This window comes from Camelus dromedarius, chromosome 4 (assembly GCF_036321535.1).
Source record: "Camelus dromedarius isolate mCamDro1 chromosome 4, mCamDro1.pat, whole genome shotgun sequence".
NCBI classification, from domain to species: Eukaryota; Metazoa; Chordata; class Mammalia; order Artiodactyla; family Camelidae; genus Camelus; species Camelus dromedarius.
Genome location: NC_087439.1, coordinates 87217710 through 87240697, shown reverse-complemented (window position 1 = coordinate 87240697; position 22988 = coordinate 87217710). Strand labels below are relative to the sequence as shown.

Here is a 22988-nt window from a genome sequence, read left to right as displayed (position 1 = left end):
ATTATGTAGTTGGTTCTGGGCTCAGTATTTGACTGCTTCTATTCGGTTGGAACTATTATTCCTGGTACAAGTTGACTTTCCAGAAGTGAAACGTTTTGGGAGCAATATTTCCCAATGGACTTGGCTCTTGATTTCAAGAATCCAATACTACATTAACAAAGAAGTCCCTAGGATTTTGGATTTATACCAATATTTTATAATTGACTTTGCCTTTTACAGTAAAGATAAAGTTTGTGCATCTTTGTATCATTCAAAAGTACATATTTGTAGAAACACTTGATTTTATAGGCTCTCAATCTATATAAACCATATTTCTCATCTTCTACACATTTAAGAGTTGCGATTAATTGCAACTCAGATCTTAACATATAGCAATATAATTAGTGTTTCAAAAAAGATAACAGAATAATTTTTCATGTGGTTTAAGTAAATCTCTTTGATTCAGACTCTAAATTGTGAAAACTGAGATTAAATTTGGATCCTATACGTTTATGTATTCTTGGATTACTTTAAGTGGGACATTATATTTGAAAGGTGAGAATGGCTGAAACGTTGAAAATTATATCTTTTCTTCTGCCTGCATACAGAGAGCTAGTATACAATTGTTAACTATTGAGATCAATAATAAGGTTCTATTTTCTTTCAGCTGGTTCCTGAGATACGTTTATTTCTTGGGAAATACGTGGCATAAGTCAATATCACTAATACAGTGCAAGCCCAGAGTGGCTTTGAGTTTCCAATATTCTAAAGCATTCTAAGGGATCGACACAAATTAGTTTCGATGGATTTATATATATATTTTTTTTTTGTTTCAGTAAATAGTGATTGATGTGAAAGAGCAGTTAAGATGATGTCAGTTATTTAAAATGACTACATTTATTCCCAGATCCTTCCAGTGAAACACACTGCAACATGTAAAAGAAGGGAACTATAAGTAATGCTTTAACATAATGTACTATATGGTGCTTTCAAGAGTCAGTGCTTTATTTTACCCCAATAAGATGCTTATTTGCCTTTTGTCTGTTTTTACATAAAATTTTTAACATCTTTAAGCGCTAATTTCTATTCTCTATCAACTGCATGTTAGCTTGTCCCATACGTGACATTATTTCATTTGTGTTCTTTCTCATTTTTTTTTCCTTTTTCCTCTGCTTCCAGTGAATTTCACCCTTGTAGCTAATTCATTTCCTGACAACTTTCCACACTCCCAAATTAATGATTTGTGCTCTCCCAGAAGGGAGATAAAAGGCAGATGTTTTTCATCCTTAGGACACAATTCCCTTCGTTTTCTGTTTGGGAGCTTCCTATTAGCGGGCACTTACAGCTGGTGTCAAACATTCCAAACAACAACACCCCTACATTAAGCAGAATTTCATTATCTTATTCTGTGTGATCTCTAACTGACGTTTCCGACATGCTCACTCTTGAAAAGGCGTTCCTTCTTTGAGTCATAAAGCCTTTCGAGAATCTGATGCAGGTAGGTCTTCCTCCTCATTTACAAGTACTACGTTCAATTTCAGGAGGTTCACGGGCCCCTGAGGCCTCTTCATGAACCAAGTATTACGAACACCTGCTTTCATTTATCAGTTTCTCTATTTTACAGATATTGCACTGTGCATAGTTTTTCTAGAATTATTCCCTTTTTGCCACCACCCTTCACTCTCCACTCCACCACCTTATTTTTTGCATCCTTGTTTTAAGAACGGCCCTTTCAGCCAATGATGTTTCTATTCAAAATGTCTGAATCTGTCTGAAGCATCCCAGTGATGCAACCACTGTGTAAAAACATTGCCTCTTTCATTTTCAAGTTCCATTTTTGTTATGTTACCCAAAAGTCCTTTAATTCCAAGCATACTTTTGTCCTATTGACTTACTGAAACAAAATAGATAAACCCCCATTCATCCAAGATGAGGTTGAGTACCTTGTATATGCTGTCTGAGTATCTTGTATAGTACCTTGCATCATGAAGTGTGTAAAACTCAACCCGAAAGGGTTTACCTTTCATAATTATATTAATGCTAGTGATAATATTGATATTGTTAATAACTAATGTTAACTGAATATATTTTTCCAAGAACTACGCAAATCCTGTTATTATTACCTTTCATCCTTTTTTTTTCTTTTTTCTTCACTTTCCTTTTCCTCTTCCTCCACTTTTTTTTAGCAGATAAGATAAAATAAGTTAAAAGAGGTTAGGTGAAACTTACTCAAGGTCACCACTAGAAAACGAATGGAAAATGGCTTCAAATACAGATGCCAGGGACTTCAGAGGCACTGCTAATGCTTTCACGTATCTTGGACACTCTCTACCTCTCATTGACAATAGTAGTAGAAATATCTTAGGTTGTATGAATGTACCCAGCCATCCGTCCATCTGGCAGACACATATAATTCATACAGGGTAGAAGACAGAAAATTCATAAGAAATTTTGTGGGAATTAGGGGAAGCCAGGAACTATGTGAACTTTTCTTCATGGCAGAAGTGGCATTTGAAACATCTCATGAGTGATGCCTGAGACTAAAGAGGAAATTGCAGGGAGCAGCTGTGAAGGCTGAGGGCCCTGCAGAAGTGTAGGCACCAGGAATGATTGGCAGTTCAACTTGGCTAGAGTAGAACATGTGGAAAGCAGAATTAGGAGAGAAAATAAATGTTGGAAAGGGTTGTAGGCCAGATACCAGAGAACTTGGAATTCCAGGAAGAGGGGTATGAACTTATTTTAGCAGGAGTGAATGATGGGAGGTTTGAAATAGAAAAAGGTCATAATCAGAACTGTGTTTTTAGAAGATGGCTCTGGCTGACTGGGAGCAGAAGACTTGCAAACATACAGATGGAGATAATGTATTCATTCTTTTGGCCACACTGATTAAATTAAGACATAATGGGTGACCTTCTCTCTGGGGAGAGGCCCTGTTAGTGGGAGAATTATATAACAAGTACTAAGTGAAACCTGAAACTATTAACTGCTCAGTGAGCTCTAGTCTTTTGTCTAATGGTAGTTCACACACTCATCTCTGTTCATTCTTTTTCTTTCTCCTTTATTTTAATTTTCCCTTGAAAGAATTGTATTCTCAGGGCTTTTTATTTAATAGGACTTTCTTCTACTGTGGTATTTTTGATGCCCTGTCTCTTCCACCCACTTGACCACCCACTGCTTTGGTTCTGTTCCTATGGCCCTAGATTTAGGGCTGCTGAGTCACATCTTAACTTCTCCTGGAAACAATAATATGCTGATTCATTGATCTTACCCCTTTCATCTACTGATCTCTGCCTGTGATCAGCCCACCGTCTACCATGTATTTTCACCATCATATTCCATGTCTCCTCTTTGTGTTTCTGATTTCTTTATGAACTGCTGCACAACATAGGTGCCCTGGCCTCTGTGTGAGCCTTCACATTTAAGGGCTGGAATCCAGTGACAAAGACTATGTGGGTAGGTGCCAGAGTTTGAGCCCACTGATGACTGTGCTGGGATAAATGTCGTACCTGTGCTGGCCAGAGACAGGAAGAGTTGACGGATCCAAAAGCAGGATGCTCAGATTCTGTCAGGAAGCAGGCAGATCTGGAACAGAGAGCAAACAGGATCTTGAGGATTTTTAGTGAGTATGTGTGCGTTGGTAGTGGTAAAGAAAAAAAACAATAAAAAATTTAGATGAGGATAACTACAACAAACAAGCGTAAATAGATGCTGAGTGGCTTCCCAGGAGAGCTGGAATTTATGTAGCTCTTCTTATTTGTTGATGGTTCAGACCTGCTTAAAGCTAAGTGTTGGGATCAACAGCCTCATTCCTGTTGCTGTATTGTCCCATCTCTTTCTTCTTTTGTTGGACTCAGGCACACTGCTCATCATTTGGACAAAACATCACGTTCGCATTATGAAGATCTTATCATGCATTCAGATGTTTCAGAGGAATACATCTCCTTGGCAGATCCAGAAGAAAAAATTGTGTCTCCTCTAATCTAGATTTTCTGTGGCTAATTGTAACATAGATAGCTCCATGGTTTCTGGAAGAGTATGCTGTTACCTTTCTGATCAAACTTGAATTTTCATGGAAAGCATTATTACTGTATTGTCATTCATTATTCCTTCTTGCTGATTCTTTTCCTTTCAAATTGCTTTTTGGCCGATATAGTGTACCACTTGGACAACTGCCTGGAAATCTCTCTCCTTCACGCAGTGAGAATCCATTGAAGGGTTTCAAAGAATGAACTGCCATGAACTTGCACTTTGTCATAAGTGGACACAATTCTGTAAGATGGTTCATGCCTTACTTGTTCACTCTGTCCCCATATCTTAATTCTCACGTCAAGTAGGAAGGAAAAAGGCAGATATGCCAGGAAGAACTTGAAGTCTCAATGGTAGGAAACAGGTGGAAATGGAAATCATGATGGCTTCTCAGACTTTATCAGCTCCTTTATCAGAAAGTATAAGAAATGTTCAGAAACTGGATGACTCACCCATTTTCCCTGTAAATGAGTCAAAAAACTTGTCAAGTACATCAAATGAGTGATCAATTACCTGCACCTCATTGACTAAAAGCATTCAGGAAAAAGGCAGACAACTTCTTCCTCCAAGCACACTCTTCTCTAGCCTACTTTTCTTTAGGAAAGTGTTCTTAATAATTCAGTAGCCTGAGCGTGACATTAACCAAAATATTTGGGGCCTCACTGGATGAGGCCATGAGGTTTACGTGTCAGAAGGGATAAGGTGGTGGGGGCGCTGTCTGCCACCTTTTATATCCGAACAAAAGCCACATTCCTGGTGGTCACAGGTCTGCCTAGGCCTAAAGGTATTTAGTGGGAAGTTGAGGATTGCAGTTTATATAGAGTGTCCACATATTTCCATTTTTGTGAGGTCACAGTTACAACAGGATAATATTTATGTGTTCTGATGGCATAGATCATTTATCCTGCAAATATTTTTTAATAATCTAAAAAAATACTCATTGAAAATGTAAGTTCCTCTTTATGTATTTAGAGAATGGAAAAATTTACTGTTATTAACAATCATCAATCATTATTATTAATATTAGAAACAGTCAAAATTCATGGGAAACACAAGTGTTGTGACTTTGTAACTACCTCCAAGTAACTAATAAATCATATATTTTAAACTCAAATAATTTGAGCTCAGTTACTTCCAAACTCCCCTAAATTAAGATTTTATTTAGTCGAATTCTTTGATTTTGTTGACTGTCAAATATCAGCTTGCTATTCAACATAGATTGAGAAGGCTCTTTAAATTAAATTGATTAATTCAAAAGATATGTAAAAAAATTGATTATATAATGATTGGTAAAGACCATTAGGTGAAGGAACTAACAACTCTATTTTTGAATAGTATATTTTTTAATTTACTTCAGCTCCACAGTATTCCTGACTGATAATAACTTAACAACATAATTGATGTTTACAGATCTGATCACATTTTTAATGAATAATTCCACATAAGAAAAATTCTCACAGATAGTATGTCACTGATACTTATGAATATTTTCAATTAGTAGAAGACATTCTGTTCCTTCTATTTCTTCTTCATTTTCTTATTATTATTATTCTTATAGTTATTACTATCATTAGTTATTATAATCTAATTATTTTATGTTGTACATGCCAAATAATTAAACTTCTTAGTAATCGTGTTTCTTATAATACACCTCAAAAGTTTTAATGACTGCAATATCCCTATATTTTTCCTAACCTTTCCTAAGTGCATAATTTTCTCAGCTAATTGAATGAAATGATTGCTTGGAATTATTTCCTTTGAGTTATAAGTTAGATAAAAGTGGCCCAATAAAATTTTCATAAACTCTTCTTTCATTTTGAAAACGCTGTTCACTGTTTTGTGTCATTTTAGACAATGTGATTACATACAAACTCTTCGGGTTTGGAATTTTCGCCTTTACTAAATATATTTGATGGGGACCTCCACGGGTAATTTGGCTTTTTATTTGCTTGTTGTGTTGGTTATTTTTTCCATACAAGTCCTGAGCAGTGCCAATGACATCCTTTCACAAAGAAAACTCTCAGCAGTCAAGGTGGACTGTGTGCACCCCTCCCTCTCCCTGCTTTTCTGCCCCCTGCGCTGGCCCCCACACCTTGGGCTCTGGGAAGGGGTCAGAAGGCTGCACATTACTGTGTTTAATTTATTCCAGTCCACCTAGTCAGTTGAAATATTTCCTTAAGGAAGTTTTCCTTCAGTTGATGCCCCGAAGGGTTAAGAAAACAGAAACCCATAGTATTAAAGACTAGTTACCGATGTTTCCAAGGAAACCATACCAGGAATGTTTAAGTGTCTTGTTTCTCCACAAACCCACAGGAGTGGAGCTTGTTTGAGGTTTTGATGTCCTCTTAATCCTTGCCATAGCTGCTCTGTGGTAGGTTTTCCAGCAGAGCGGGAGTCCCACGGTTGCCAAAAGTGCTGGTTCACAAGCCCACCGGCCATTAGCTGAGCTCAGTTTGTGTCTTTCTTCTGAGGACGTTATGGTCAATTCAACATCAAATAGAGGTCGATTTTTTTTTAAGTTTCTTTAATTTTTTAAAAATGCCTAATATGCATTATTTTTCTCCAACATGCACATTAGCAGACCATCTGAATCTTTCATCAAAAATTAATAATACATGAATTTGAGTTGCAGAGACCATTAGGAGACTGACTGAATGCATGTGATAGATCAGATCGTGATGTTTTATGAGGTGTTTTAAGGGGCATGGGAGATGGGAGGGACTTACAGTACTGTGATTTCCTCTGCTTTAAGTGGCTATAAACAATTTTTAAGGTCACTTCATTTTTTTTTGAAATTTTATATATCCAAGTAAAAATGAATTCATGAAGAATCTGAAAACAATACCCCACATAGTAATTTGATTGAATTTGACTTAAAATTTTTCATAATAGATTCTACCAGATATTTAATACGCCCTTTCAAAATGCTTACTCAAATGACACAAAGCCAAAGGAAACTTGTAGCATTTTCATTCAAAGTGTATAGGGACAGAAAAATCTCTCCCTCTCTCTCAACTCTGGCTCCCTCCTTCTCTCAGAAAGCATTCTAGCATGCATATGCGTGTGACAGTTCTTTTTATATCTATTCAAAACATTTAAGATTATCCAAATATACACAGGCAAGTGAATACTTGCATTTTTATTTGGATATCAAAATCAATGAACCAAATCATATCACACACATATTGCTATCATTATTAAACATTTGAAAAGATAGTAAGATAAATTTAGAATAACATTTAACCATGTCTATTCTGAGAAAGAAATATGATAATATTTATTTCTATATTTGTAGCAACAATTATATATTTTATCCTGTTGTATTTCAATATCATTTATTCTATATTGTATATTATATAATGTGTATATGCTATAATATGTAAGGTGCATTTAAAATACATAAAGGCACAATTACTTTTTTCCCATTTAACTTTTTATTTTATTTATTTACTTTTTATTGAAGTATAGTTGATTTACAATGTTGTGTTAGTTTCTGGTGTACAGCATAGTGATTCAATATACATATATATATTCTTTTTCATTTTTTTCATTATAGGTTATTACAAGTTATTGAATATAGTTCCCTCTGCTATACAGTAGGACCTTGTTGTTTATATTCTGTGTATAGTATATTTTGTATATAGTAGTTTGTATATAATCTGCTAATCCCAGACTCTCAGTTTATCCTTTTTTCTCCTTCCATTTAATTTCTATCTAATACAGTTGGTTTATCACTTGCCATATTCTTTTACTTAAGGTCTGATAAAAATTTCTCATGAAACACCAAAGTGTTGAATTTAACCAAGTGTTTGATGTGGATTTATCTAAACCACTGTAGCTGAAATAACGATACTAGTATCTTTTGCGTAAATGTTGGTGGCCTCCAGTAATAAGAGGTGGTAAGCACTTTAGGAATCTCTTTTATTCTTTATATATAATCTGTTCCTAACATGTGTTAGCAGACCATTTTCAGATGGCTACAGCTAAAATATCCCATTATTTTTAATTCAAAAAATAATAATTTGTCATTAGCCCAGTTAGAACTTCTGGCAGATTTCACTAAACATTCAAACACGTATACAAACCATACACTAAAAATATCTACTTAAGTGATCAACTTTCCTATTATTTGACACAGTGAACCCAGCACAGAAGTTTGTATGCAGTACGCAGTGAGAGCGGGCAGCACGTGATACTAATTGTACTTCCTCTGCGCAGCAAGGTTTGGACCCGGTGTAAATAACCAATGAAAGAAGATGCATAACCTGTACATCCAATGCAAATAACGCTGAACACACTGAAATAAACAATATTAAGGAGGTCCTTAATATTTCCTTTTCCCTTTTCCTAAACAATTTTCATGCAGGTTGAAATGAGGCAAATTGGCCCCAAACTAAAAGCCAAGGGTCATTGCATCTGTCCTTTTCCTACTTTTTTATGAAATCACTGAAATAAGGTGCAAAGAAGGTTTATGTCTCCTGGTTTGGATTCTCCAGAAAGCAAACCCTGAGACAAGGACCTGAGGGAAGGTAGTTCGTCTGGGAGCTGATCCCAGGAGGTGGCAGTGGGGAAGCAGGGAAAATGAGAGAAGGAAGGAAGCCAATGTAAGGATGTGCTCTTGAGGGGACTGCTGCGGGCAAAATGATTTAATTCTCTGGAGAAGTTTGCAAGAATTGTCTGCAGAAAAATGAGAAACAAGAGACTTCCTCCCCGACCTGTCAGGCTTCCTTGGTGGAGGATGGGCTGTCCCAGAGCTGTTTACTCCTCTGCATTTCAGGGCTGCAGGTCTGCAGTGGGCCGGTGGGTTCTTGCAGCTTCCAAGAAGCTCCCTGGCAGAAAACCAGTACGGTAATGCTGTGAGAGGCTATGAGCACAAGTGTCTGAAATCAGCCAATGTCTGGGTCAGCTGCTAAGAGTACAGAGACAGAGCATCTGAAGCGTTGGCTGCAACTGCATTCTACCAGGGTTGACATTCAAATCATGCTGCTCTACAGACATTCGTAACTATCTCATCTAGTGGAGGAAGGTATAGCTCAAGTGGTAGGGTGTATGCTTAGCATGCATGAGGTCCTGGGTTCAATCCCCAATACCTCCTCCAAAAAATTAACAATTAACTCCCCCTCTAAGAAAACAAATAAACAAACAAAAAACCAAACATAACTGTCTCACCTAATGGGTGGCTTTGAGTTCAGTTAACTTTTGTGAGCACAAGCATTCTAATAACACCAAGATCTAAGGTTTTGTAAAGTTTTCGATTGCTGGTTAGAAAAAAATAAAAAGGTACGGGAGGGGAAGTCTGCTCTACCTTGAATTTATGGAAAAGCTCAGACCGTTCAGTTTCTAAAATGGTTTCATTTCACTAATATTTCCTTTAACTACAATGAATTAAGAAATAATTGGGACACATATGATTTTTGCCTCATTATTTAATGTCTAGTAAATTTGACTTGACTAAATCCATTAAAGAGAAACTTACATACTTTAAGCTCGCAATAATTTTTACAGTCTTATATTTTTAACCACCTTTTGAAATTGAAGAATTTAACACAAAATCCTCAAGCTTGTGATATCTAGATAGCTAGGTTGAAAAACGAATCTTTTATTGAAAAGGAGATCATTTTCTCCGTGAGCCCTTGCCATTGGGCTGTGTTTCAAGAATTTTCCTTTCCCTGGGTCCATATTTCTGAAAGATTCCTTAGACTATGACTTTTTCTTACTACAAATATCCCCTACTTTTTGAAACTTTGCTTTGTGCCACTTCGTTTTTACAAAAGATCTACATCAGTACTTGTTTTTGCCAACTGAAAGAAAGCTGAGGAGGATTTTCACTTTTACAAAAAAAAAAAAAAGGCAAAAATTGAAAATAGCATGCTGCATCTGTAATTGCTTCCTCTACTTAAGCCATTTCTGTTTAGGAAACGTTCCATAGAAGCACTCTACTTTCGGACAGCGGGGGAGATTCATGTTCCAGGGTTGAACTTTTCTCTAGAATACAAAGTGCTATTTAAAAAAAAAAAAAAAAAAAAAAAGGTGCAGACATCCTTGGGAGATATCGTAAGTTCAGTCCCAGACCAGCACCCGTAAAATGAATATTACAGAAAGGGAGTCACATGAACTTTTCGGTTTCCCAATGCATATAAAATTAATATTTACACTACACTGTAGCCTATAAAGCGTGCGATAGCATTATGTCTAAAAAAAGTGCATACCTTAATTAAAAAATAATTTACTGCTAAAAAAACTTCCATCATCTGACCCTTCAGCGAGTCATAGTAGTAATATCAGAGATCATGATTGCAGCTCATTGTAATAAATATAATAATAATGAAAAAGTTTGAAATGGGAGAATTATCAAAATGTGACACAGGGATGCAAAGTGAGCAAATAGTGTTGGAAAAACAGCACCAACAGACTTGCTTGATGCAGGGGTGCTACAAACCTTCAGTTTGTGAAAAACCACAGCAACTTTGAAGAACAAAAACCAAAGCACTTAACACATGGTATGCCTGTATTGGTTTTTTTATGTATATATTGAAGTATAGCTGTTGCACTGTATTATATGAGTTACAGGTGTACAGTAGAGTGATTCACAAATTTTAAACGTTATGCTCCATTTATAGTTGTTATAAAATATTGGCCATATTCCCTGTGTTGTACAATATATCCTTGTAGCTTATTTTACACTTAATAGTTTGTACCTCTTAATCCCCTACCCTAGATGAGAAATCAACTAAAAGAAAAAACTGCAAAAAACACAAACACATAGCAGCTAAAGAATATGTAGTAAACAGCCAATGGATCCCTGAAGCAATCAAAGAGGAAATCAAAAAATACCTAGAGACAAATGTATTGGTTTTAAAACATTTTAATTTATATAATATTTAGTTTCAAACACAAACTTGTAGTGTCATCCTCTATTTTTTGGTTATATGTACCCGAACTAGATTTAATCAAAATATCAAACATTAAATCATGAAATATATCAGGCTTTTAAATACAGATAGATAGGTAGATAGATACAAAATAGACATCTTATATAAAACATAAAGTATTTATTAACATATATCTTGTTTATATATTATATACATTATATAAAATGCAAAATAATATATAGATTTTTAATACACATTTTCAATACATTTTAATACATTGATGATACTACAAGCATTATTCACGTTTAAGATGACAAATCCTCTTATTGATGAAACAGGGAATTTACTTACAGTTTAAGACATGGCTGATAATAGTTCTAGTCACTTCTATGTCAGTATTTAAGATCCTAAATTTATGATACAGTAGTTCTAATTCTCCCTTCCTCTAGTCTTACATAGTCAGGTTCAATCGGGAGATATTTATTGTAATTTATTTTAGTTACAGCACATAAAGCAAATGTTGGAAAGTGAAGTAATTTCACTAAAAGACTTTTGCTATGAAGAAAACTTCGGTGCATGTAATTCACCATTGGTCATTATTTCTAGGGAGTCACCAGCTCAGGATTCAGAGATGGGGTGGCAATGGGCTGTGAGTGTGACATTGTCTGTCTGCTTGCCAGCCTCAAACGAAGGCACAAAACATAAGAGCAGGTGAAGCTTTTCTACACAGATGGTTTTAAACTTATATAAAGAATAGCAGGGTTTATTTCTTCTATTTTCCCAATTGCCAAGTTGTTTGTTTGGTTTTTTTAGTGATAGCTTTAATTTTCCCAAAGTGCTTTGGTGGAGAGATTGAAGGCAGCCATCAACTCTGAGGAGTGAGGGTTTGGTCTTAAGCTTTTGGGAACTTTTTACAGGAACCAGGGAAGGCTTCTCCCTGTGCTTCGTGCCCTTCCAGCCCCATTCCCCACACTACAACCATCACAAAGTTTCTTAATGAGGCTTTGGTGTCTGATATGGGCAGTTAAGGATTCTGTTTTACTTGTATAAGCCTCATCTGCACAGTGACACCAAATTCCCATTTGGCCAGGATGAGCTTTTTCATAGACAACTTAAGGTGTGATCTCCCAGGAGCCATAAAGAAAATCTATAATTAACCTTCTAGCACAAAGTCTATGATTTACCTACCCGAGCTCAATGAAAACATCTGTAAGGGTAGTGAGAAGAATTGATTATGTCATAGAGGAGAGTATATGTAATAAAAATAATTTTACAGTTGAATTCACATAGAATAGCAGTTCCTGGAATCACAGTTCCTGGTATCATGGGTTGAGGAAAGTAGTTGACCATCCATCAAAGAAGACTTTTAAGACGTTGTTATGTATGCCAGGGTCACAGTCCTCCTTTGACCTATGCTGTAATCATATCTATTGCTTTGTGTGTCATGTAAAATGCTATCGAACTTTACTTACAAGACAGTACAGCATCTGTTATTCTGTTGATTTTAGCTGTTTTATCCAAATAAGTAAAATTCTGACACTCTTGAGACTCTTAAGAATTTTAATATGAATTTATATAATTGTTTCCTGCTTTTAAATGTCATATAAAAGCAGGTCAGCCTTCTAGTGAATTGTAAAATTTTATAACGTCTAATAGAAGAGAGTTGAGCCCTTCTGGACACAAATAGTACTGATCATCTAAAATATGAAGACATAAATTTGAAGAGTTATGGTGGTCTATATTTTGAGTCAGCTACATGCAGCGCCTTTAAATGTAGCCCTTTCTTAAAATAATCAGACTTTTTTATACCACAAGTTATGGTGCTGCCAACCAGAAGCTTAGTGAACATATCTTACAATGAAATCTATTGTATTAGATATCCAAAATAAACATTCTTAGAAATATTTTCAAGCTGGGGGTCTTTCCACAAAACAAATGTTTGATTCTCTGTGTTTTGTTCTCTTAGCTAGTGGCTTTCTTCTCAACCCAAAACAACTCCAACTAACTGGAAACTTAATTCCTATCTGTTACCCTGTGCTTCCCAAACCAGCAAATCCTACTATAAGTCAACCCCACACTGTGGCCATGGTGCCAGCCATGCCCAGATGGGAGTTCCGCTGCCTTGGGCCACTGGAGGACTCTTCAAAAGAGAAAATCAAATGCAGATGAATTATAAGGCACAGGGATAAATGGTACCATTCTTACAGCTTTTGACTCCTCAGCTAAACAATGGTCTTAGAGTTGGTGAGATTGGGCATATCATTCAATATTACTAAATGTATTATGTTTGGTTGATTGTTAAGAGAGTTGTAGATAGAAAGTAATTGAGGTATTAAAATTCAGAATGATGCAAGTTAACAGATCTTAGTAAGTATCTTACATATGAAGCTGTATGTAATTCATAGCTTACACAGATAAAGCACATCACCTTCTGTTTTAATATTTATTTAGCCACCCTTTCAGCAAAGATTTATTAAATATTTATTGAATAACTACTATGTGCCTGGCACTTCTCTAAGTGCTGAGGATACAGAATGTATATATTTATATATTTGAATGTCAGTGGCAAATTATCACTTCTCAAGAAAATTTACCTTCCAGTGAATCTAGACAGACAATCACCACATGAGCAAACCACCAGGTATGCGTAGTTTGTGATATGTGCAATGACAAAAATAGTAGGGTTATTATAAGAGTGAGCAACTTGGGAGATGTTAGGGAAATTTGCTCTGAAAATGTGACATCTGAAGGGAGACTTGAGTACCAAGAAGGTGCCGGTCAGATAAAAATCCAAGGGAAGAATTTTCTAGAAGAGCAAACATCAAATGCAAAGACCCAGAGGTTAGCAAATCCTTCCCACATTCCATAAAGAGGAGTTTGGCCAGAGAAGTTGGGACACAGGAACAAAGGTATGAGATGAGGTTGTCTATGTTGGCAGAGCCCAGATGACACTTGGCCTTGCAAGGCACAGTCAGGGAATTTGATATGATTCCCATTGCATGAAAAACCTTTGATGATTTTTAGGCTGGGGGCAGGGAAGTGGACAGCCAAGATCTAACTGAAAATTTAAAAATATTATCCTGGCTTTTGTTCACAGAGTGACTTATTAGGAGAGAAATAACTGGAGCAGGGAGGCCAGGGGAGATCAGGGATGCTGTACAGATGGAGAGAGACAGGCATATTGGAGCTACGCTGTGACTTGCTGAAACACGGCCTTGGGGAGAGAGGGAGAAAAGAAGACTTCACATGGCTTCCTTGGCTCATGTTTGGTGGGACGACTTATTAAGATGAAGAATGTGCTTCCTCAGTGATCAGAGAACATTTTAAAAGCCATCTGAATACAGCAAAGCCAAGATCCTGGAGACTACTTGAAATACGATATTTTAAAAAGTCTCCTTATAAGCACTTATTTTGTCATATTTGTTTCCTTATTTAGGGAGGAGAGGGGAAAAGAGTGCCCCGGGAGGAAAAAAATAATAATAATAAAGAATGTCTTGAGGTAACAGTAGTTCCAATATGCATTTCAAGTTGCTTAAATAAAGCAAAATATACAGCGTGCTTTATATTAGTTTCCGAGGGCTACTATAATAAATCACAACAAACCTGGTGGCTTAAGACAACAGAGATGTATTCTCTCACAGTTCTGGAGGCCAGGAGTCAAGGTGATTCCCTTATAATTCGTTTGCAGAGCAGATCCTGCCTTTATACTTTGGCTCTGCCCCAGGTGGAGAATACTGGGAAGAGCACCTCCTTGATCCTACAGACCACGTTTAAGCATCTCTCTGACTTTCGCATGCAGAACTGCATTTACAGGTATACTCATGGGGCATCTCAATTATGAAAAGGAGTGGCTCCTTAATTTACATGAAATGTATCTCATCTTCCTCTTGGCAGCCCACTGAGAGGTCAAGGATCGGGGCGGGGGGTGGAGAATAAACCTGATTCCCTGGGATGGTATGTTCTATGTGTTTGGTTAGGGTACAAGTGCCCAGTTTAGTCAATCAAACGCTAATCTAAGGGTTTTTGCTGTGGAAGTATTTTGTAGAGGTGATTAAGGTCCATAATCAGTTGACTTAAGTGAGGAAGTTTGTCCTACATAATCCGGTGGGCATGATCCAAGTAGTTAGAAGGATTTCAGGGCAGAGCTGAGGCTTCCCTGAAGACATAGAAATTCTGCCTATGGCCAGGAGCTTCAGTCTGTGCTTGTGAATTCCAGCCCATCCTTCTTGACAGCTGGTCCCACAAACTTCAGACCTGCCTAGGCAGCCCCTATAATTGTGTGAGCCATTTCCTTGCTGTAACTCTCTCAGTATACATAAAACCTACTGGTTCTGTTTCTCTGATTAAACCATGACTTAAGCATTCCTCATCTGGAATTCATAGTACAATCCAATCATTTAAACTGGCTTTTAATATACTAAGCTTCCACTAGCATTACGCGGAATCAACTAAATTCACCTTCTTCCTCCACCTCTAGCAGGAAAAAAAAAGTGTTTTTTTGTTTTTGTTTTTGTTTGTTTGTGTGTTTTAATCTGCAATGTGTTCTTTGTTTCGGGAAGCAATAATGACCTTCATCCATCCAGGCCCAGGTAAGGTATCCATACACAGCTGCTGTCCATTCACTCCATACTCTGGTGGAAGCTGCTAGCAGGCATCTGGCCAGGCTTTGAGCTATTTGAGACCCCTGTCCATTCCAAACAGGAACCGAGGACTGCTACCACTTGCTAAACACTAAGGCCTCCTTCTTCCAACCATGCTGCGGGACGGGGTTACTTTAATACAGCAGTGTCCCAAACAGGTATGGGGCAGCTCTCAAGAGAATCTCCTCCCAGCGCCCAAACCACGAAAAGAAGAAAAACCATAGCGCGCTTGGAATCTCCCCTCTGCAAATCTGCCCCCAACTTGTCTGGATTTGTTCTTATCAAGCAACTAGAGGATGGGTGGGGGTAGGAGGGACCCTCCTGCTTCTTTTATCATCTTCCTTCTTTCTCCCAACCCCAGGGGCTGGAAAGAATGGTCTTCCCCCATTGCTCTTCCTGTCTGGAACTCCCTTAAGTAAACTCCACGGTCTAATTAGCTAAAGTCTGACAGCATCTTTCATCCAAACCTGTCCTGTGAATCCATTTTCCTACTCAGCCTCTTATCCACTCTTTCAGATTCTCAGGTGATGATCCACACAGTGACTCTGGGAAGCATTGGTCATTAGGAAATACTAATCAAAACCTTAACAAAAACATTTACATTTTAAATATATAATTCACTCCCAATGTGTCATTTTCTCAATCAATTATCAGCATTACCTTGGCAATCAGACGTAGCTTAATAATTGCCCCTGAAATATAAATGTTGCCATAAAATATTTTCAAGGCCCAAGAGTCATCATAGCATTTTGAACTTACATACCCAAAGATGCTTGAATGACACAAGACGTACTGATTTATGCTTTGGGTTTGTCAGCAGGCAGGAGTTTGACCACATAAATTCAGTCATTTGTGATTGTTAATGAAAATAACTTAAAAATGGCAAATAGTTGTCATAAGAGGTTTTCAGTATAATTCAACAATCATTTAATTCTCAAACTATTACAGACAAGGGTTGTATTTAAAAGTGCCTTTCAGTGCATGTGCACGTGCATGCGCACACACACATGCACTCCACAGCCATGAAAGCAAAACAGGTTTTCTTGGACTTGTCAGTATATTGTAGATCTGCACAGTATAAATGAAGATCATTTGGGCTGCTTTGTATGTGTGCTTAGAACTTTCGATGCATTTTTTCCCCATTTTTTCTGACAACAGCCTTACACGACAAAAAAAAAATCATGGCTTCTGATTCGTCTCTGTTTTTCTCTACCAGGATATGTTCAGATGACATACAGTGGTAATTCTGTAGTTGCACTTACAGGAAGAAATGTTCTCCCTCTCGCCTCTCCTCCCTTAACTTCTAGCACTTTCTGATACGATTCAAGCTATCCTTTGAAAAAAACCTCACTCGCTTCTTACAGAGACCAGCCTTGGCCAGTGAAACCTGATGGATTCCCCTCAGGGGCTGAGGTTCTTTCAGTTAGCAAAATAGAACCTAAACTGAAAATCCTCTGCTAGTAAGCAAAGATGCCACCGTCATTTTAGTATTCAGGATGCAAAGTAAATATGTTCTTAAGCACACATGTCCTCCCATACAGGCTTCTAGAGTCATGCCCCTGTACGGCTGCCAGGACCTGAAATATCATTTCTTTCCTCTCGAGAGACCTGGGGGACCAGGGAGGGAGAGCTGGGCCTCTCACTGAACATGCGGCTCAGCCTTGTTATTCAAGCACAGGCACTGTAAGAATGTGGTATGTTGGCTGAAACCATTTGTTTGCTTAATATCTCAGAGTTCAGTGAGGTCATTTTGTCATCTTCCCTGTGTTTTCTGTATTTTCCAAAGAATTGCCAGCTTCCAACAACACCCTCTTTCTTCCCGTTGGAAATGGAAACACGTCCTCCGCAGGAATTTTCCACTTAGCAGAGCCAGCTTCCCTCGCTAGGGCCTCAGCACACCAGCCTGAGATGCTGTATTTCTTTCCACGGCAGTTTGACATTTTCGAGCCACCACAATGCGTTGTATTCAGTCATTCTAAGTCTTCCCCTTTCTACATCATCTTTTTTTTTTTTTTTAATAATGCATACTTTCGAGCAATTTCAGGAAGAGAGCAAAGGCTTTTAAGCAACATTAAGTTTAATTAGTTATGTCACTGTCACACAATCAGAATGCTTTGGAGTCCTGCCCCACCTCCCCCATAATTTCCCCATTTCCCAGCCCCCTTCCCTCGCCTTCTGGTAAACACATTAAGGACAAACCTCATGGTCCATATACTCTGCTTGTAATTGTTTGCTTTTGCAAATTATTTCCTTTGAATAATATTTACAAACTACATATCACTGCCTGACACGACGGTAAGGGGGGGGATACAGATTGCTTATAATCTCAGCTGTAAACAAGAGACGGGAACACACGCTGGAAAATGTGTTCAATGCCCTGTCTGGAAGCAGCCGCCTTTGCAAATGCTCACAGCTGAGTGGGAGCTGGGTCGCAGCCTCCGCGACACTGAAGCCTGAGACCCGAAGGCCGACAAGCTGGGGGGAGCCCACAGGGCCATCCCAAGTCCCCGGCGGGGGAAGGGAAAGGGAGGAATTTGGGGGGTCAGAGAAAGGCCGCATCCAGACGAAAACAATGCGTGCCTTCCAGAAAGCAAAAGGCAGCGCACGCGAACACAGATGCCGGCCGGATCCGCTCCCCGCGGGCGGGGGCGGGGCGGGGGTGGGGCGGGGCGGGGCCTCCCCCGTCTGGCCGGGTGGTAGCGTCTCAGACAGCCGGGGCCCAGGGGGTCACACCCGCGCCGCGGAGGGTGTCTCCAAAGGAACAGGGATGCTGCCGAGAGGCGAGGAGGGAGGAAGAGGGGGATTTGTTCAAGCTGGGAGGGTGGGCCTCAGGGAAAAAAAAAAAAAAAAGAAGAAGAAAAAGAAGAAATAGATTGATGCTTTGCAGGACACCTAGGGTATTTCTTTCAGGGAGTATTACTTCCACTTTTAGGCAGGAACAAGAGCTGCGAGGAAAACAGCGGCACGGGCTGACAGCTCGGAGGTGATCAAAGGAGGGAGCGTGAATGGCTTGCTCTGCCAGCCATTTATTAAAAAAGAGAGGGTGCTCCCGGGCCTCTCGAGGCGGGAGAGCAGGGATTAGGATCAAATAGAGAGAAATCGGCCTCACTTCCTTTATTCAGGAGGGAAAAATGTATATATATATATATATATATATATATATATATTTTTTTAATGCTATCCACTACGAGATCCACTCCTTCCCAAAGACAAAATAGACATCTCTCTCTCCTCGCACACAAAAGGAAGGAAATTCCACCCTTTCTTTTCAAATGTTGCCACCGCTGTCTTGTATGATCACAGGATGGGTTGTCCATTGGAGGACATTTTTATGCGGAGACGCCCCCCTTTGGGGGAAGGTAGCGAACTTTATGTGAGTCTAATTAACCTCGGAAATAAAAGTTTAAAGCACTCCTGGGATTTGGGTGGAACTTCCCTTTCCGTGGATAACAGGGCCAAGTGTTCAAATGCACTTCTCTGATGCAAGCGCTCTCCTGTTGTAAAGATGACCATCCCCGGCAGCTTAGGGGCGGTTGCAGAGGTTTCTAAGATGGAAAGAACCACAGATGCTTTATTAACATTAACGTGGGTATGATCCCTGGAGGATGAGAATGGTAGGCATTTGATAAAGTGCACTCTCTTCAGTTAGAGAAACATTTGATCTTTATACCTAGAGATGCAACGAAGCTGAGGGGCTGGAATGAAATGGGAAATGCCTTCTTATATGACGATTTTATTTCGCCTGAGAATCAATTACACACACACTCAAACTTAAGCAACGTTTATCAGCTAAAGCTTTGGGGGATGGGAGGAATTGAACAAGCAAACCAATTTTTACCCAGATTCACACTTAGAGATATCCACACTCTACATCCTTTATTTAATCATAAAGTAGTTATGTTTTAATGTATTTTTTATAATATAGTACTAGTATTCAGTCAAAGATTCGTGTAGCAGGGCAGTTCAGTATTTTTTTTCTTAGTATTAGAACAGTGAGTCAAGGTGTGCTTTGTTTTCCTCTAAGAGTTCTTTAACTTGACCGTTTTTCTCCAATATTAGGAAAAATTTGATATATATTGTTTATTTTTTCAATTATACAGGAATATGCTTTTATTGGAAAAGATTAATACAATCCAGCGCTATACAGATTAAACAATGAAAATTTTCCATGAACTCTGACTTTGGCAAGTTATTTCCTTCCCCAGAAGTAGCCACTGTTATGCTATATCCATCCAGAACTTGTAAATTATTTTTTCATGCATGTATACATACATACAACTGTATACATTTTTAGAATAATACCTTCAACTATACTATATATATTTTTAAGTGAATTGAATTTTTTATTTTAATATACCAAAGAAGGAGACCTTTCTTTATCAGGATCTATATATCTACCTCACTCGAACTACTGGATTTCTCATGGTTTATTGTATTATTACTCTATTGATACATTTCCAGTTTTTTAGTATTGTAAATAATGCTGAAATTGACATTCTCAGAAATCTTTGATCATACATGCTAGGACTTTTGTAGGCTAGGCTGCACTGGAATTGCCAGGCAATAAATATCTAAATTTATAGATATTACCATGTTATTCTCAAAAAAGGGCATAAACAATGTATATTTCCACATGTTGTATACCACTAGACCACCATTTTCACACACTCTCAATCACTGTTTATCAACATTTAAAAAAAAAAGGTTTTGTCAGAATCCTAAACAAAAATAATGTCACATTGATTCCTCACACGCTGTTTTTGGCTACCAAGGTAGAACAAATCTTATCTACATTGGCCATTTGTATTCTTTCCTGGGACTTGTCTGTTCCTTTGTAATCCTTCTTTGGATTTTTTATTTCTTTTTCATGATTCCTAGAAATTCTTTATAATGAGAGCCTTTGTTTCTTTTATGCAATGTAAATGTTTCTCCCAGACTTTAGTTTGCCTTTTAACTTCACTTATGGGGACTTCATCATAGAGATATTTCAAGTCTTCTGTTGCCAAATCTGTCACCATTTCTTTTATGGACTCCAAGTGGTGTCCTAATTAAAACTGAATAAAGAACATATACCTATATTTTGCACTTTAGATGGCAAAGTAACTCTCTAAAATTGCTTCCATGCCTTTAGGACCATTCTAGACTGAAATAAATGGACCCTGTATCACCAAATCAATAGGGCCCTCCATTCATTGTTCTTTTTACCAAAGCACTGTGTGTACCTTCCAGTGTACTCAGACTAAAGTCTTGCCAGTAGATGGGCCCACAGAGCTCTGTGGCATGAATGGAGGGTAAGAAAAAGCATCAGAATAATGGATTATTAAATAAAAGTCATCAGGCCTCATTAGGTTTTTGAGAAAGTTAATACACTCGAGACTGGTTTTCTCAGAGAATTCTATGAATAAGCCATTTACTTTGGTGAATAAATGATAGTGTCATCTTTCTCCTGATATAGTATACCGCTTCTCTACAAAACTGGGGAAAAAAAGGTTTCCTTTGATGGAACAGGTTAGTGTTAACAACATGACTTCCCACCTACCCAGCCTATGACAGAGATTGAACCGAGTAGTATTCACTGGGGGAATGCCGCCAAAAAGTGAAGACTTTGGTCATCATCCCAGATTGTTAGCTTGAATAACAACCCTGGAGACTGGGGCTCAGAGATTTATATTTTGGGGTCCTTGCCAAAGTGATTTTGATGTTCACAGAGTAGCACTGGGACCCAGCTTCTCCCATTTATCCAGAGAACGTAGAATTTTTTGGTTTCTTGCTTCCATAATTGTCTCCTAAGTTATTTTCTAAATCTTTGTTTCTCTCTTTCTTAATTTATTCCAAACATTTTTGCCAGATTTAGTCATATCACCAATACCTGAAAGTCAGCAATGGAATATCCCCATTCTTTGTCATGAATTATTTGACCATGGTTTGACCTCAGCCTACCTTTAATGAACCACCATCCACTCTGACCTCCTTTTCCTCCTCTGATTTCTCAGCCCCACCTTATAGCTCAAGACCTCCATTCTATCTTCCTGTTGAAGAAAGTGTCATTTTTTCCCCCACTGACTAAAATGCCCTTCTCTTCATACGTCTTCTTGCTCTTTAAGATCAACTCAAGGCTCCTTCCTTTGTGAATTTCTTCCTCTTTTTTTCATCTTCATTAACTCTTCCCTCCTGGACAGTCGAGCATTTTGTTATCTTCCATTACATTATTATGATCATAGTCTCTATTATTGATTACAGTGTTGTCTCCCACCACTAGATTGAAAACACCCTGAAGACAAGACCACTACTTATTGACTATTTGGGTCACAGTACCAAATGGTATACTTTGTACACAGTGGACACTCAAAACATGTTTGATGAACAGGTAACCTGGATGTATCTAGACATCCTATCTAAATGGTAGCAAAGTTTATGCTTAGTAGCTTTTGGCCACCATTATAGGGTAAATTTAGAAATTAACTTTTAGAATAGTTAAAGCCATTTTTTTTATTCCATCTGGGTCAAGCAACATTAAATCAGACTTACCAAACTATTGACAAGCGTACTGCTAGGTGACCTAAATACATACATATACACAAACATACATACATACAAAATCTATATAGTACTCTAAAGAATTACATAGACAAAATAATGGAATAAATCATTTTTATTAAACCTGATTTTTTGTCATGTTTAACATTATAACGTGGAAATAATTCACTCCATATTACTTTATTGGATAGAATTTTATTTACAATGTAAAAGGATTTGAGGGGATTAGCATCCATTCCTTTATTCAGGAAATGAAAATTCAGGTTGCAGGAGTATACATTCACTTTTTTAGTGTTAAATTTGATGGATATGAAATTCTAGAATAAACAGCAATATTCCAAGTTCCATAAATAAGTGCTGAAGTTGGAACCAAAGGACATGGATTGAGTCCCTGATTGATTGTTTATGAAATTGGAATAGCAGAGAGACCTTTTCTCTCTCAGTTGGAATCACCCGATTTATAAAATGGCATGTTTTTCCAATGAACAACTTAATTTTTTTATTAAACAAGGTCGTGTATGCAAGTTTGCATCTTAAACTACAAACAACAATATCAATATGAATCATCTATTTCAGTTTAAGTCAGAAACTAAAGTCAAGGGTGAGGATGAGGCAAACACAAACGTCATATACCCCACCCTTCCCAGCTCTAGCTGACAAATCAGTACTTTCCTATAGCACTGATAGTAATAAAGATATTCTTTGGCAATTTGGAGAACATATCATCTAGCACAAGAGTTAGAAGTCCTCCCATGAACGTCATGAGGAACAACAACAGAAGGTTGTCAATTTTGGTACAGCAAATTAAGGATCTACAGGTCCCAATGCAGTCAAAGAGCAGGTGTCCTAAAGCGGAGGGCACCTGGAGATCACAGATGATAAAGTCAAAAACTGGAGAGTTTTAGGGCAGAGTTTCTTTTCTCAAATTTCAATG

At 37.8% G+C, this 22988-nt stretch overlaps 1 non-coding gene across 1 annotated transcript; it reads left to right on the top strand.

The window, feature by feature from the left end:
- Positions 1–1710: 1710 nt before the first annotated feature.
- LOC116153177 (small nucleolar RNA SNORD91 family) lies at positions 1711–1800 on the top strand. Its single transcript, XR_004136971.1, has one exon. It is a non-coding gene; the product is annotated as a small nucleolar RNA SNORD91 family (small nucleolar RNA).
- Positions 1801–22988: the final 21188 nt, after the last annotated feature.